Source organism: Nicotiana tomentosiformis, chromosome 4 (genome assembly GCF_000390325.3).
Source record: "Nicotiana tomentosiformis chromosome 4, ASM39032v3, whole genome shotgun sequence".
NCBI lineage: Eukaryota > Viridiplantae > Streptophyta > Magnoliopsida > Solanales > Solanaceae > Nicotiana > Nicotiana tomentosiformis.
This window is the reverse complement of record NC_090815.1, coordinates 2,739,436-2,753,880: the sequence shown is the minus strand read 5'-3', so window position 1 is coordinate 2,753,880 and position 14,445 is coordinate 2,739,436.

Below are 14,445 nucleotides of genomic sequence, written 5' to 3'. Positions count from 1 at the left end.
GAGGTTTGTTGAAAGGATTGCAGCTGCAATGTCATTGATGGAAAGGGGTGTTGAATTTATGCCACTGTCGATGAAGAGATTTGAGAAATGCAGGCGGTGAGCACATTGGCATTCATTTTTGTTGTATGATCACGACAGAAATATTTTTGAAGTTCGCACCGCTATCCATCAAAATCGGGAGAATAATGTACATACCATAAATGAATCTAGAAGGTTATGCTCTTATGGGAAATGGTCCATCTACCACATGTCGTGCTCACATGCCATCAGGTGCTTTCAACATATAGGTTTAGGGCCAACCAACTACGTTGATAAATAATATAGTGTTACTACTTACTTAAACACCTATAGTGGGCAGTTGCAGCCAGTGGGTGCTGAGCATTATTGGCCGCCGGAACCATTTAAAATGGTGTGTAACAAGGACTATTTGCGTCGAATACAGGTGCAAAAGAGAACGCGTATACGGAACCAAATGGATGTTAGCGATACCGTTTATGTGCGCAAATGTGGTATATGCTCGCAAACAGGACACGACCGTCGAAAATGTCCTTCGGCTGGTTTGGGTGGCGGTGGTAATCAAGCTCGTGGTGGGTGTTCTTCTAATGTTCCCAACTATCAATGAGTTTATGTTGTAATAAGTAGATGTTTTATTTATGCTGCAAGATGTATCAAATAAAATTATGTTTCCATTGTTGTTAAATCTTATTGATATTTAACATTTTTCAGTTGAGTATAATTAATGCATTTCTCCCTCCCGTTCATGTAATAAAAAATAGTATTGGATTAAAAAACGGAAAAATATGTGAATAAATTTGATAAATATAGTTGATAAATATAGTTCAAAAATAGTTGAGTTAAGGTAGATTTCTGATAAATATGTGAATACACATAGCGCGGTTAAATACTACGTTATGTGAATATATATAGTGCGGTTAAATACTATGTTATGTGAATATATATATCGTGGTTAAATACTATGTTATGTGTATTGTCTTGTCGAACTGAAAAGTTGCCCGTCTGAGAAAAAGTTATTTTGCATCCGTAATCATCTTTAACACGCAAAGCATAGCACAGTTAAATACTACGTTATGTGTGTTGCCTTGCCTATAAATAACTGGCGCATTCTAGTTATTTTCTACGCTTAACAATAACCAATAGCAAAACTTTCCATAAAAGCAAGGTTTTTTAACGCTTTAACAAATGTCTGAACGCCTTTATATACCAAGGTGCCAGTGCGGCAAAAAATGTTTGATGAATGACTGTTGGGATGATGGTGAAGTTGGACGCCGGTACTGGATGTGTGTGGATAAGTTTTATAGGGTTCCCGACGAATCTTTTTGTAATTTTGAGGTATGGATTGATGAACCCTGTAAGCAGGAATGCTACAAACGATCTTTGCAGTATCTTCATGATTTGACCTTAAAACAGTGTGAATATGAAAAAGAATATAAACGAGAAATTGCGGAGTTGAAGAAGAAACTGAAAGAGGCAGAATTAGAAAAAAATAAGATGGAAGAGAAATTTAAGTGGTTGGAGCAGAGAATAATGGGCGGCAGTGACTAAACAATGACATGTATGTGTTGAGTGTACTACTTTATCTTTATGGTTCCCGTGTTATGTATTTTCATTAGTTGTACTGAATTTAAATTATGTTAAGTTGTTATGTTTTGTGTTTGTGTTGTAGTATTAAAATAAAGAAGGATCGGGGAAATAAAAACATAATGCGCATATTATGTAAACATAAAAAATTGTTGTTATTATTTACATAAAATAATACTTACATAAAATACAAAAAAAAAAAAATTAAAGTGTCCCACAGCCTTTGTGCTTCAATGCAGCCGCTGGCCTGAGGCACATCCCATCCCGCCCGGCTATACTATCAGGATCATCCTCATCACATCGCCTCTTTATAGCAGGATGCGCTGCAGCATGATCATCAGTGGTGCTGGTAGGATCGGTAGAAGGGGTCATCGGTCCAGTAGAAACCTACAGAAGAATAAGTCAGCTCAGTATAGGAAAGTATATATTAATTCACAATAATTTAAATTGTCTTACCATGGTCTCGTCGGGCTCTTGAATATAATCATCCGTCGCAGCCTTGTCAGCATCGCATAAATGGGCCTCCGTGACGGGCGGGGATGAAGCCTTAATAAGAAAATTAATAAAGTTATGGAAAATAAATGAGAAAAGAAAAAACAAATTTAAATTTAATACTAATAAAAACATACTTGCGCCTATGATGATGAGCCATAACTCAGTCGGCGCCCACTATCCAAATCTCGGGTCGGCTGATCCTCAGCAGCGGTCGATGACCCTGGGAAGTATGCTTCCCAATCCTTTCCGGTAAGGTCCGTGCCCGTGATCAATAACGGACCTGACGGGGTCACCTGCGAAGTCCCTGGAGTGAGCTACATCCCAAGGCTGTATGACGACATGCTGGTGGGATACTCGTCCAGCTCATGTAGGTCACCCGGCAGATCAGTACCAACATCATCAATAGGGGCCTCAACGCCCCCTTGCCGGGGACCACCTCCTTGCCGCCCACCACGACCCCGTGCGGCAGCCCTGCCTCGTGGGGCACCCCTACCTCGAGGGGCATCCCTGCCTTGTGGGTCAACCCTCCCTCGTGCGACACCCCTACCTCGTTGGTATTGCTCTGGCGCTACATAAGCAGGGTCGTGTCCCAAGCGCTGATCCTCTCGAGCTCATTGCAGTGTCCGGCCAGCCACCTCTGCAACCTGCCGGCCATAATCGTGCAAAGTGGCCGCTCTCTCGCCGGCATGTTGCTGCATATGTAGTCCCTTCTGGTAGACTATATGTAGGCTAATAGCCTGCACAACGTATAAAATATAAACTACAAAACACTAAGTTATAGTTATATAATTAATAATAACAGAAAACATACCAGGGCCTCGTGCCTCCCGGCATATGGAACGTACCGACCGCCAGCTTAATGAATGGGATTCCCGACAAAAATTCGGGTAACGCGGCGGTACCAGGGCATATAGAGCTGAATAGTCTCCATCTGGATCTGTGGGGGGGGGGGGGGGAATTAGGTCAGCTCGGCCATCCCAAGTATGGACCTGCACCTCTAGTCATGCTACATATGCGTCGTCCGCCCTGGAACGATCATCCCGCTGATAATGTGTGGCCTCCTATGTAGGCCCCCTCGGTATATACTGCGGACGGCCAAACTGGCAAAGTACCCGCTCCGTGGCATGATGCTCCACAATATCGAGGCACATGAGTGGGACGGAAGTGCTCCAAATCAGTCAGGGGCCGAGCAATAATCGGGCAGGCCACCTATCAAGTCGTCGCTGTATGGCGTCCAGATGAACTATCAAATAACAACATAAAACATGAGTATGCGCAACACATGTGAAGCTATACCAAGTAAGTTTAGGTACATATTTACCTGTTCGCCCTCCAGCATATCCAACACATCCCTGCAAAGGGGGAGATTATGCCGAGCCTCGTAATCTCGTACATATCCACGCCGGAGAACCCACCTCCTAGCTAGAGGGAGAAACAGAGGTGGTACATCCGGAGGTAATGGTGGTAGAGGTGGCTGCAACTGCAGGAACCGCTCCCAGGCCCAAACCTAACATACAAAGTTGACGTAAAGTTTAAGAAATTTTTTGACTAGATAGAATTGGAAGGAATGAACAGAGTATTGGAATATGTTGTCACCTGTAGAAGCGGAAAAAATCAACATACGTCATGCTGGGTGCCCATGCTCGCCCGGCACAGATGCTTGTACAAGTAGGCGAGAACAGCAGCACCCCAGATGTACTGGGGTAAATCATATAACAGCTGAAGATGATGAAGAAATCGCAAGCTGACTAGGTTCCCCGAAGTATTCGGGAACAAGACCCCTCCCCAAACAGAAGGAGCAGCAGCAACCTCGTATACCGGTGAGTATGCAGATCATCTGTCTCCCCGGTGATGTCGGGGTGCAATATCTCCAAATGCTGTCGAATAGCTGTCAAACTCATGCGACTGGCCCCTGAGTGTGCAGTCTCATCTTGTGGCCTGAAACCAGTGAGCTGCTGCAGCATGTCCAAATACTGCCCACGCGTCATCTCTCTTATGGCCTGAGGCAGTGCAATGGGCAGTCCATCAACAAGCATCCCATATAAAACCTTCACGTCCTGCATCGTGATGGTATCCTTGCCAATGGGCAGGTGGAAAGTGTGCGTCTCCGGTCGCCACCACTCTATCAGGGCCGTGATCAAAGACCAGTCGAGCTGCAGCCGCCCGATCTCCAAAATCCTGTAGAAGCCCGTATCCCGCAGGCACTGGACTACACGGGGATGGAGATCTCTGTCCTTCATAAAATCCCACATGTCGTCCACTCTCATGGCGCGGAGAGTCTGGGCCAGTAACTCTCCCTCCCATACGTAGGCGGACCTATGATCGCCTTGTAACACTAATAGCTCAATGGAGACAGGTCCGGGATGCATAGGCGGCACGTCCATGTCGTATACTGTAAATTAAACAACATTAATTGTATGTTTGATCTGTAAATTAAATAATTAATTTTTATAATTATACAATATTTAATTGGACCAAGCTATTTAATTGGTCCGGGATCCAGGTTCGATATTTGATGCCCAGTAGGACCAAGCTATCCTGAGTTCTTGTGTGTGTTAATTTTATTATTTTCGTAATTTTGTATGTTTGTTTTGTAAATTAAATAATTAATTTTATCATATTTAATTGGACAGAGTATATACCTATGGGTTCCAGGCTCGATATTTGAGGCCCAGTAGCACCAAGCTATCCTGAATTCTTGTGTGTGTCAATTTTGATATTTTCATAATTTTGTATATTTGTTTTGTAAATTAAATAATTAATTTTTATAATATTTAATTGGACAGAGTATATACCTATGGGTTTCAGGCCCGATATTTGAGGCCTAGTACCACCAAGCTATCCTGAATTCTTGTGTGTGTCAATTTTAATATTTTCATAATTTTGTATGTTTGTTTTGTAAATTAAATAATTAATTTTTATCATATTTAATTGGACAGAGTATATACTTATGGGTTCCAGGCTCGATATTTGAGGCCCAGTAGCACCAAGCTATCCTGAATTCTTGTGTGTGTCAATTTTAATATTTTCATAATTGTGTATGTTTGTTTTGTAAATTAAATAATTAATTTTTATCATATTTAATTGGACAAAGTATATACCTATGGGTTTCAGGCTCGATATTTGAGGCTCAGTAGCACCAAGCTATCCTGAATTCTTGTGTGTGTCAATTTTAATATTTTTATAATTTTGTATGTTTGTTTTGTAAATTAAATAATTAATTTTATCATATTTAATTGGACAGAGTTTGTGTTTGATCTATCAGTATAAAAGATACTTAAACTACATGGTTACATATGTCTCGCGAGTCATGAGCAGGTTTAGTAGAGTCTTGCGGATCGGTACAGAGACGTCTGTACTTATCTTCGAGAGGCTGCCGAACCCTTAGGAAATTTCACTTTATTGTATTCGGTCATGCGAACTTGTTGATTCTAGAAACTAAAAATTATGTTATCTTATTCTCTCACAGATGGTGAGGACACGTACTACCAGATCAGAAGGTCAGCCACCAGTTACGGCCGCAAGAGGCTGGGGCCGTGGTAGAGGCCGGGGCCGAGGTAGAGGTCGAGGTGTAGCTCGTACCACAGTGGGACTAGCACCTGTAATACCACCAGTTGCACCAGCTCAGGCACCAACTGTGCCCGTTGAGATTCCAGGTCTTCAGGAGACTTTGGCCCAGATATTGATAATTTGCACTGGCTTTGCTCAGGTGGTTTCGGCTCAGGTCGCACCTGCCACTTCTCAGGCCGGGGGAGGTATTCATACCCCCGTTGCCCGTACTCCAGATCAGGTAGTACAGGGAGTTCAAATACCGAGGGCACTACCAGCCTAGCCGGCTATAGCTGCTCAGGCCCCGGTAGTTCCTGTTATGGTAGATGATGAACATAGGAGACTTGAGAGATTTGGGAGGCTTCAACCTCCATAATTTAGTGGTGTTGAGTCAGAGAATGCCCAGGGTTTTCTGGATAAGTGCCAGCGGATGCTTCGGACAGCAGGTATTCTGGAGACCAGTAGGGTCTCATTGACTACTTTTCAGTTTTCTGGGGCTGCCTTCAGATGGTGGGAGGCTTATGAGAGGTGCAGGCCGGTTGGTGCAGTATCACTTACATGGCAGTAGTTCTCCGTTCTCTTTTTGGAGAAGTTGGTGCCGCAGTCTCGTAGAGAGGAGCTGCGCAGAAAGTTTGAGCAGTTACGTCAGGATGGCATGTCCGTGACACAGTACGAGATGAGATTTTCTAAGTTGGATCGTCACGCAGTTTGGTTAGTTCCCACTGATAGGGAGAGGATTAGGAGGTTCATTGATGGCCCCACGTATCAGTTGCGGTTGCTTATGACTAGGAAGAGGGTATCTGGTGCCACTTTTGATGAGGTGGTTGACATTACTCGACAGATAGAGGTGGTCCGTAGCCAAGAACGTAGTGACAGGGAGGCTAAGAGGCCTCGAGGTTCGGGCGGTTTTGGTGGGTTACCTTCTGGAGGGCAGTTCTACCACAACAGGGGTCGTCCAGTTCACCGTGGTGCATCATCCAGCCATGGTTCATACAGTTCTCATCAGAATCAGTCATCTCTCAGTGCACTTCCAGCCCTGAGTACGCCCTGTGTACCATCAGTTCAGGGATCATATGTACCAAGTCCTTTTGGTAGTTATTCTGGTTCCCGAGGTCCACCTCAGAACTCGCCACCATTCTTCGAGATGGAGTGCTATGAGTGTGGAGAGCTGGATCATGTGAGGAAATATTATCCCCGCCATACGCGAGGTCCAGTTCAGTAGAGGAGTCAGGCTACTACTTCTGCACCAGTTGCTCTACCACCCCGCCCATCCATCTCGGGGTGGGGCTCAGTCAGCTAGGGGTCGCCCAAGAGAGGGAGGCCGATTCGGTGACAGTCAGGGCCGATTCTTTGCTTTCCCTGCCAAACCTGATGTTGTTGCTTCAGATGCAGTGATCACATGTATTGTCTCAGTGTGCCACAGGGAGACATCTATATTATTTGACCCTAGTTCCACATATTCGTATGTTTTATCATATATTATTCATTATCTGGATATGCCCCGTGAGTCCTTAGTTTCACCTGTTTATGTATCTACACTGGTGGACGATACTCTAATTATAGACCGTGTGTATCGGTGGTGTGTGGAAAATATTGGGGGACTAGAGACCAGAGTTGATCTTTCATTGCTTAGTATGGTCAATTTAGATGTTATCTTGGGTATGGTGAGTTATCAGATGTTTTATTATATGGCTTTGAGCCAAGTAGGGGAGTCTGCTATCTATGATTTGATTGCAAGATTTTGTACGGTATTGGTTTTTGGGCCTAGTCATACTTGTTGATTAGTTATGACTTGCAGAGGTTGATATCGGGGATGACTTGAGTAAGAAAACTTCTTGGATGCGGGTTATATTGTACTTTATGAAAAATCATGAAATGATTAAATTGTTATTTTGAAGGACGTAGTGCGCACAGAGTGTGAATTTGATCGGTGGTGTTAAGGCAGGGTTACCCCTTCGAATGTTGTTGTACTAATGAGGTACGTGTCTTTCAGCCCGTTTGGGTGGTGCAATTTAGAATTGAGCAAAGTGGGTGACTCCCGAGAAGATTCTAATGGGTTCGAGATTTTTATATAGCAATCAAGAATTTTTTCGGATTTTTGCATGGATAGAATCTGAGATTACATTTAATGGTTTCGGGATTTGCGGTAATTCTGTATGATTATGGATTCTAAATTTTAGTATAAGAAAGATAAGAAGAATAATTTTAAATTCACATAAGGTATTTTCAGAGTGAGCGTTACAGTTGTGGTATTTAAGGAGGTACTTAAGAGGAATACAATGGCTTATGGGCCTTATGGCGGTATGGTTTTATGTTAGGGTGTCTTGTAGTGAGCTTTGGGTAAGGATCGTGGAGTTCTGACAAGGAGATGTATCAAATGGAGGATAATTCAGAAGAAACTCGAAGTAAATAGGACAACTGGGTAGTTACTATTTTTGCGTTAACTTGCCGATCGAGCTGTGATAGCACACTTTGCACATGCCTACACTATGATGTGTTATTTATACCAGTCTAGGAGCATGTGAACCCTATTTCATTATCATATACATGTGTACTTATTTGATTGCTCCTATATGATATGCTTGGACTGGAAGCTTGTGACCATGCCAGGCGGATTATGTTATTGGCACGTGAGTTGTCCGTGCGGGTCTATATATTGATACTATAGCACGTGAGTTGTCCGTGCGAGTGATATTAATGTGAGATCTAGAAGATTTGGTTACTGTTATTAAATTCGCGTGTCTTGGTTTTACTATATATAATGAGCTTATAGAATTGCAGTTGTGGTGGTGCTTGTTGAACTTACAATACGGTTCTCTACTTTGAGACCTCTTTCATTTTTGGTACAAGATTGTGCAGTTGTGGCTTGAGTTGTAGTGGTGTGGCATGTTAGTGGGATAGTTGTGTTTAATAATATATGGTCATTAGACCTAGAATAGATACTATCAGATTTTATTAAGGTATATTGGGAGGATAATATTGAAAGTCATTTTAAAAGGACATTATGATTCTGGTTGGGGCAATAAAGCTCCATGACTTGTTGATTTGATAAGGGGATATGAGATTCCACGTGTTTCTTTCATTATCATCAGTGTACGAAGGTTTTGGAATGAGGTCTGGCTTGATATAGGGTTTAATACTATTACCAGGTTAGTTTGGAGTAGTTACTGTGATCGAAAATGGTGTTGCAAGCATGCGAGTTGTGTAGTATATTAAGTGATTATATCTGTGACTATGGTTATGGCTTGATATAACTTGTTCAGATTCATACAGCATGTTGATGTGAGATTCAGGTCTTGAAAAGAAATTTTGAATGTTGGAAATTGAATTCCAAGGTTTATAGGCTAAGGTTGAAGTAATGATTTTTAATTATGTTGTGTTGTCAGGCATATATAATTTACGTAGAATAGGGTGGCGTGGGATCAGCCCCGAGTATGTGAGTGGTAGATAGAATAGTGATGTGATGGCTTGGAAATAACTCTTGGCACGTTCGAGGACGAACATATGTTTAAGTGGGGGGAATATAACGACCCGACCGATCGTCTTGAGTATTACAACCCTGTTTCCCCATTTAATGCTCAATTTATGCTTTACAGTTATTTTATGACTTACCGGGTTAATTGGTTCGGGTTCGGTGAGATTTGGAATGAATTGAAACACTTAGTTCCAAGGTTTAAAACTTAAGTTAAAATAGTGACCGGACATTGACTTATGTGTAAACGACCCCGAAATGGAGTTTTGATGATTCCAATAGCTCCGTATGGTAATTTTGGACTTAGGGGCGTATCCGAAAAATTTTTTGGAACTTCGTAGTGGAAGTAGGCTTGAAGTGACGAATATCGAATTTTTAGGAAGTTTGACCGGGGGTTGACTTTTTGATATCGGGGTCGGAATCCGATTCTGAAAATTGGAATACCTCTGTTATGTTATTTATGACTTGTGTGCAAAATTTGAGGTCAATCGAAATTGATTTGATAGGTTTCGGCATCGAATGTAGAAGTTGGAAATTCTTAAGTTCCTTAAGCTTGAATTGGGGTATGATTCGTGGTTTTAGTATTGTTTCATGTGATTTGAGGTTTCAACTAAGTTCGTATGATGTTTTAGGATTTGTTGGTGTATTTGGTTGAGGTCCTAAGGGCCTCGGGTGGGTTTCGGATGGTTAACGGATCAAAATTTGGACTTAAAGAGCTGCTGGAATTTTTTTTTCTGCTGGAAAATTCGATGTTGGAAATCAAGGTCAGTAAAATCGAGGTCATGGAAATCGAGGTCATGAAAATCGAGGTTAGTAAAATCGAGGCTGTAAATCGAGGCTGAAAAATTGAGGTCATGAAAATCGATGGCAGAAAATCGAGGTCATGAAAATCGAGGGTAGAAAAATCGAGGTCAGGAAATCGAAGTCATAAAAATCGAGGGCAGAAAAATCGAGGGCAGCACTTGGACAGAAACTTTAAGTTATAAAACGGGGGCTTCGTCCCATTTTCTATTTTTTTTGACAAATTGGAGCTCGGGGAGAGGTAAATTTTGAGAGATTTTCAAGGGAAAACATCGGGGTAAGTGATTCTAACTCGAATTTGGTCAATATACACGAATATATCATTGTTTTCAGCATTTAATTAGTATTTTGAGATGGAAATTTATGAAAAATGAGGAAGAGTTCTTGGACTAGAATTTTGAGGTTTTGAATGGGATTTTATTATCGGATTTGAGTAAATTGGTATGGTTAGACTCGTGAGTGAATGGACTTTCTGGTTTTGTAACTTTTATCGAGTTCGGAGACGTGGGCCCCACAGGCAATTTTTGGGTAAAATTTCGGATTTTGTTGGAAAATTAGTATTTTCTTATGCAATTAATTCCAATAAACTTTATTGGCAGAATCGAATTATTTGTGGCTAGATTCGAGACGTTTGGATACCAATTTACGAGGCAAGGGCCTAGCGGAGTAAGAATTACACGGTTTGAGGTAAGTAACACTTCTAAACTTGGTTCTGAGGGTATGAATCCCCGAATTGGTGTTATATATGTATTTCTCTGTGCATATTTAACCATATTCGTGTTGTAATTATTGAGTTTTAACCTATGATGTGGGTGCCCAGGTGGCGTTAAATGTGACTCGTTAATTCGGATAAATAATTATGAGGTCTTCATGCCTCGTGTCTCGTTGTTAGTAAGGTGAAGGTTTGAAACGAGGTTTTTGTTAACATGAGGTTAATTGACGATGCTGTAATTGATTATGAACAGCTATTAAGACTAGTGATGTGGTTATGGGCATATGTATGATGTGTGCGTAGGCACGAGTTGCTACCGCCGGTTGAGACTAATACTGTACGTTGATATGAAAATCGGACTTCTTGAAAAGTTGAAAAATTAAAGAATCATGTTATTATCTGAACATTTCCCCACGTGTTAGAGAAATTGAGATGAGGCTCTTATTAAAGATCATGTTTAGGCTACGTGCCGATATTTTGAGACACATGGGGTCGTGTTGCTGTTTAATTAATTGTTTTAAAAATGTATATTTCACACTCAGTCATATTCGTCCATTGTGAGGATATTTATGGGATCGAGTTGTGCGCTGCAGCGGGCCATACTGGCTTTATATATGTTATCATTAAATGGATTGGGGATGCCCACCTACAGCAGGCCAGAATAGCTTTATACATTATTATTATTATTCTGGATCGGGGCTGCCGGCCTGCAACAAGCCTTATTGGCTTTACTATTTTATGGATCGGGGTTGCTCGCCTGTAGCAGGCGTTATAGGCTTTATTATTATACGGATCGGGACTGCCCGCCTGCAGTAGGCCACAGAGGCTTTATATCACGCTTGGGTTGAAGGATCCCCTCCGGAGTCTGTACATACCCCTAGTGAGCGTAGATGATTATACATATTAGGGATGGATTTCCCAGGGCATGGACTTGCCTTACTTATTTATATTGTAATGAATTTACCTGAACATGGATCTTGTCCGTATCATTTATATTTGGGGATAAATTATCCCAGGGGTAGATTGGCCTTATATGGTACTGAGTGATTGACTGTCAGTCGATACGTATTTATATACGGGTTGGAACACCCCTGGGCTAGATTGGCCATAAACTATACCGAGTGACCGACTAATTTGTGACCAGTATTTACAGGAGGTCTTTCAACTGAGATATCATATTCCTCATATCATGTATTATTGATCTATTTCACTTGTACCGAGTTTTAGTGTTGAACTTGAAAGCATGCCTACATTTTTGTACCATTATTTATACTGGACTGTACCTGCGGAGCTCGTCACTACTTTCAGCCCAGAGGTTAGTCTTGTTACTTATTGAGCTGGTTGTACTCATACTACACTCTGCACCTTGTGTGCAGATCCAGGCGCTTCCGGACACGCCGACTGTTAGACCTTAGTATGATACCAGTTGGAGACTATCAAGGTAGCTGTCTCGCGTCCGCTGACCTTGTCTCTCTTTCCTTCAGTTATTGTACTGTTCTATACTTTCGGACAATATTTTTTTTTTATCAGTTAGACATTATATTTGTATTTGCTGAATTTAATTATTTTGTTTTCAAATTTAATAGATATGGTGGTTTAATAAGATTGTGGGCTTTCCTAATATTGAGATAGGCGCCATCAAGACTGGTGAGATTTTGGGTCGTGACAATTAATTATGTGAGTTTAATTTATTTTTTGACAAGTGGATTAATGTTCCTACTTATTTTAAAGTATAAGCTAAAAAGGTAATATTTAAGTCTATTCTCTTTCCTAATTAGAGGATTAACTAATGGACAATAAAAGAAAAAGAAAAAAGAAAAAAGAAAAACTCTCTCAGGATCAACGATTTCTAGGTCTGCTCTTTGATAAAAAATATTTTTTATTGAAAATCTAATTTCTTAGGATCCATTCTACGATGAAGAAGAAAACATACACTTTGTGCTAAAAAAATATGAAGGATCACTTTGCTGAAGAAGTATAGGCTGTGTGGGACTATCACGTTAACTATTTCATCCTTTTCTTTTTAAAACTCATTTTCTTTTTTCAGTTTGACATAGTTATTCTTTTCTTGTACTAAGTAATTGAATTATTAGATAATGCGATTAGAGATATTTTAGTGTAATTGCTATTCTCAACTTGTTTATTGCGTTGAAGACTGCATAGATCATAATGCATTCTTTCAACTTGGTTTGTTTTTTATTTTATTTTATTATAATAATATGATAATATAATAAAAGAGATCGTTTTCTTTCTTCTTTTTCTTTTATTGTCCATAATTAGAAAAAAGAATAGGCTTAAACATTGCATTTTTTAGCTTATGCTTTAAAATAAGTAAGTAGGAACATGAGTTCACTTGTCAAGAAATAAATTAAACTCACATAAATAATATTGGTTATGTGACTCACATAGTAAAATTTCTCTTTCAACACTATATACTTATCTTATTTTCATTTAATCTAAATTAAAGTTCAAAAATATATACTCGTATTTAAAGTCAACTTGAAAATTTAAATTAGCATAGCAAGGAGACAGTAATCACCTATTTTTACTTCAACCCCCCCCCCCCCCCCTAAGTGTTTGATATTTAAAAAAACTAATCAGTTTAATTCAAATTCGTGTCAAAAAATATTGTTTTAGTGTGTCAATAAAGTAACTCGACAAAGCGACTCGTCTTTTGAAAGTTCTTCATTTTCAGAATTTGAATACATTTTACTTGATACATACTAGTTAAATTATAAATATTATATAAGACAAAACTTAAATTTTTAAATTTATCGTTTGGTACGGTTCCAAACAAAGCATTATTATTTGGGGGTGCTGTGGCTAATCGGATTGGTGGCCTAACCTCAATTAAACGGCCTGGATTAAATTGACTTTCATTAATCCTGACACGTCGACTCTTTCCTTATTAAGCAGATATTAAATTCTTTTTCTTTTCCATAAGCATGTGACATCTTCCTTTGCATCACCATCTTCCTTTATTTGATTATTTATGTACAAAATAAAATTTTATAAGAAGAAAAGTTTAACTTTTATATACTGACGAAGTAAAATATTTACGTAATAAATTATTTATATGGTACAAACAGTTAAACTTGCAATAATCAATATTAGTTAATAATTTAATGAAAATGATAATTAACTTATTATAACATGTCAAACTACACTAGCATTGTATAACTCAAATCCAAAAAGTAACTGAGAAAATTATTATGGAAATTATCTTCAAAATAGAAAGAAAAATTAAAAGTATTACAATTGGGTTCGTAAAGGTAATTTGCACTTTAAGCAAACTTTTAAGGGTTCATTAATTATTTAATTAATATTTTCAAGAAATTTTAGCTTCAATATTTTATTAATACTAATCATCTTGAATTTTCATCACTTGATCGCAATATCATTATTACAAAAACCAATTTAAATGATTACTAATTAAGATTGTTGAGAGATGTTGGTATATCTACTCGAACAACATTAAAAAAAAAAAAAAACTAAGCAATATGACGTTTGGAAATATATACTATTTATTTTCACCTCCGACATAGTATAAATTTCACAAAAATCTAATAAATTTTTTACTTCCTTTACTATAATATGGTGCTCACACTTGGTGTTTTAATAACTAGCGATCCCATGTGTGTTGGAAAGGAAAAAAAATAAAAAAGTCGAGAAAAAGAAAAGTGGTACAATTGGTTGATTTTAGACATAATTATTTTCCACATTTTAAAGATTGTATGTTAAACACACAAAGTAATATCACAATCATTAGAATATTCTGATCACATATTGAATTGTCCAATAACAATTTTTAAGGATG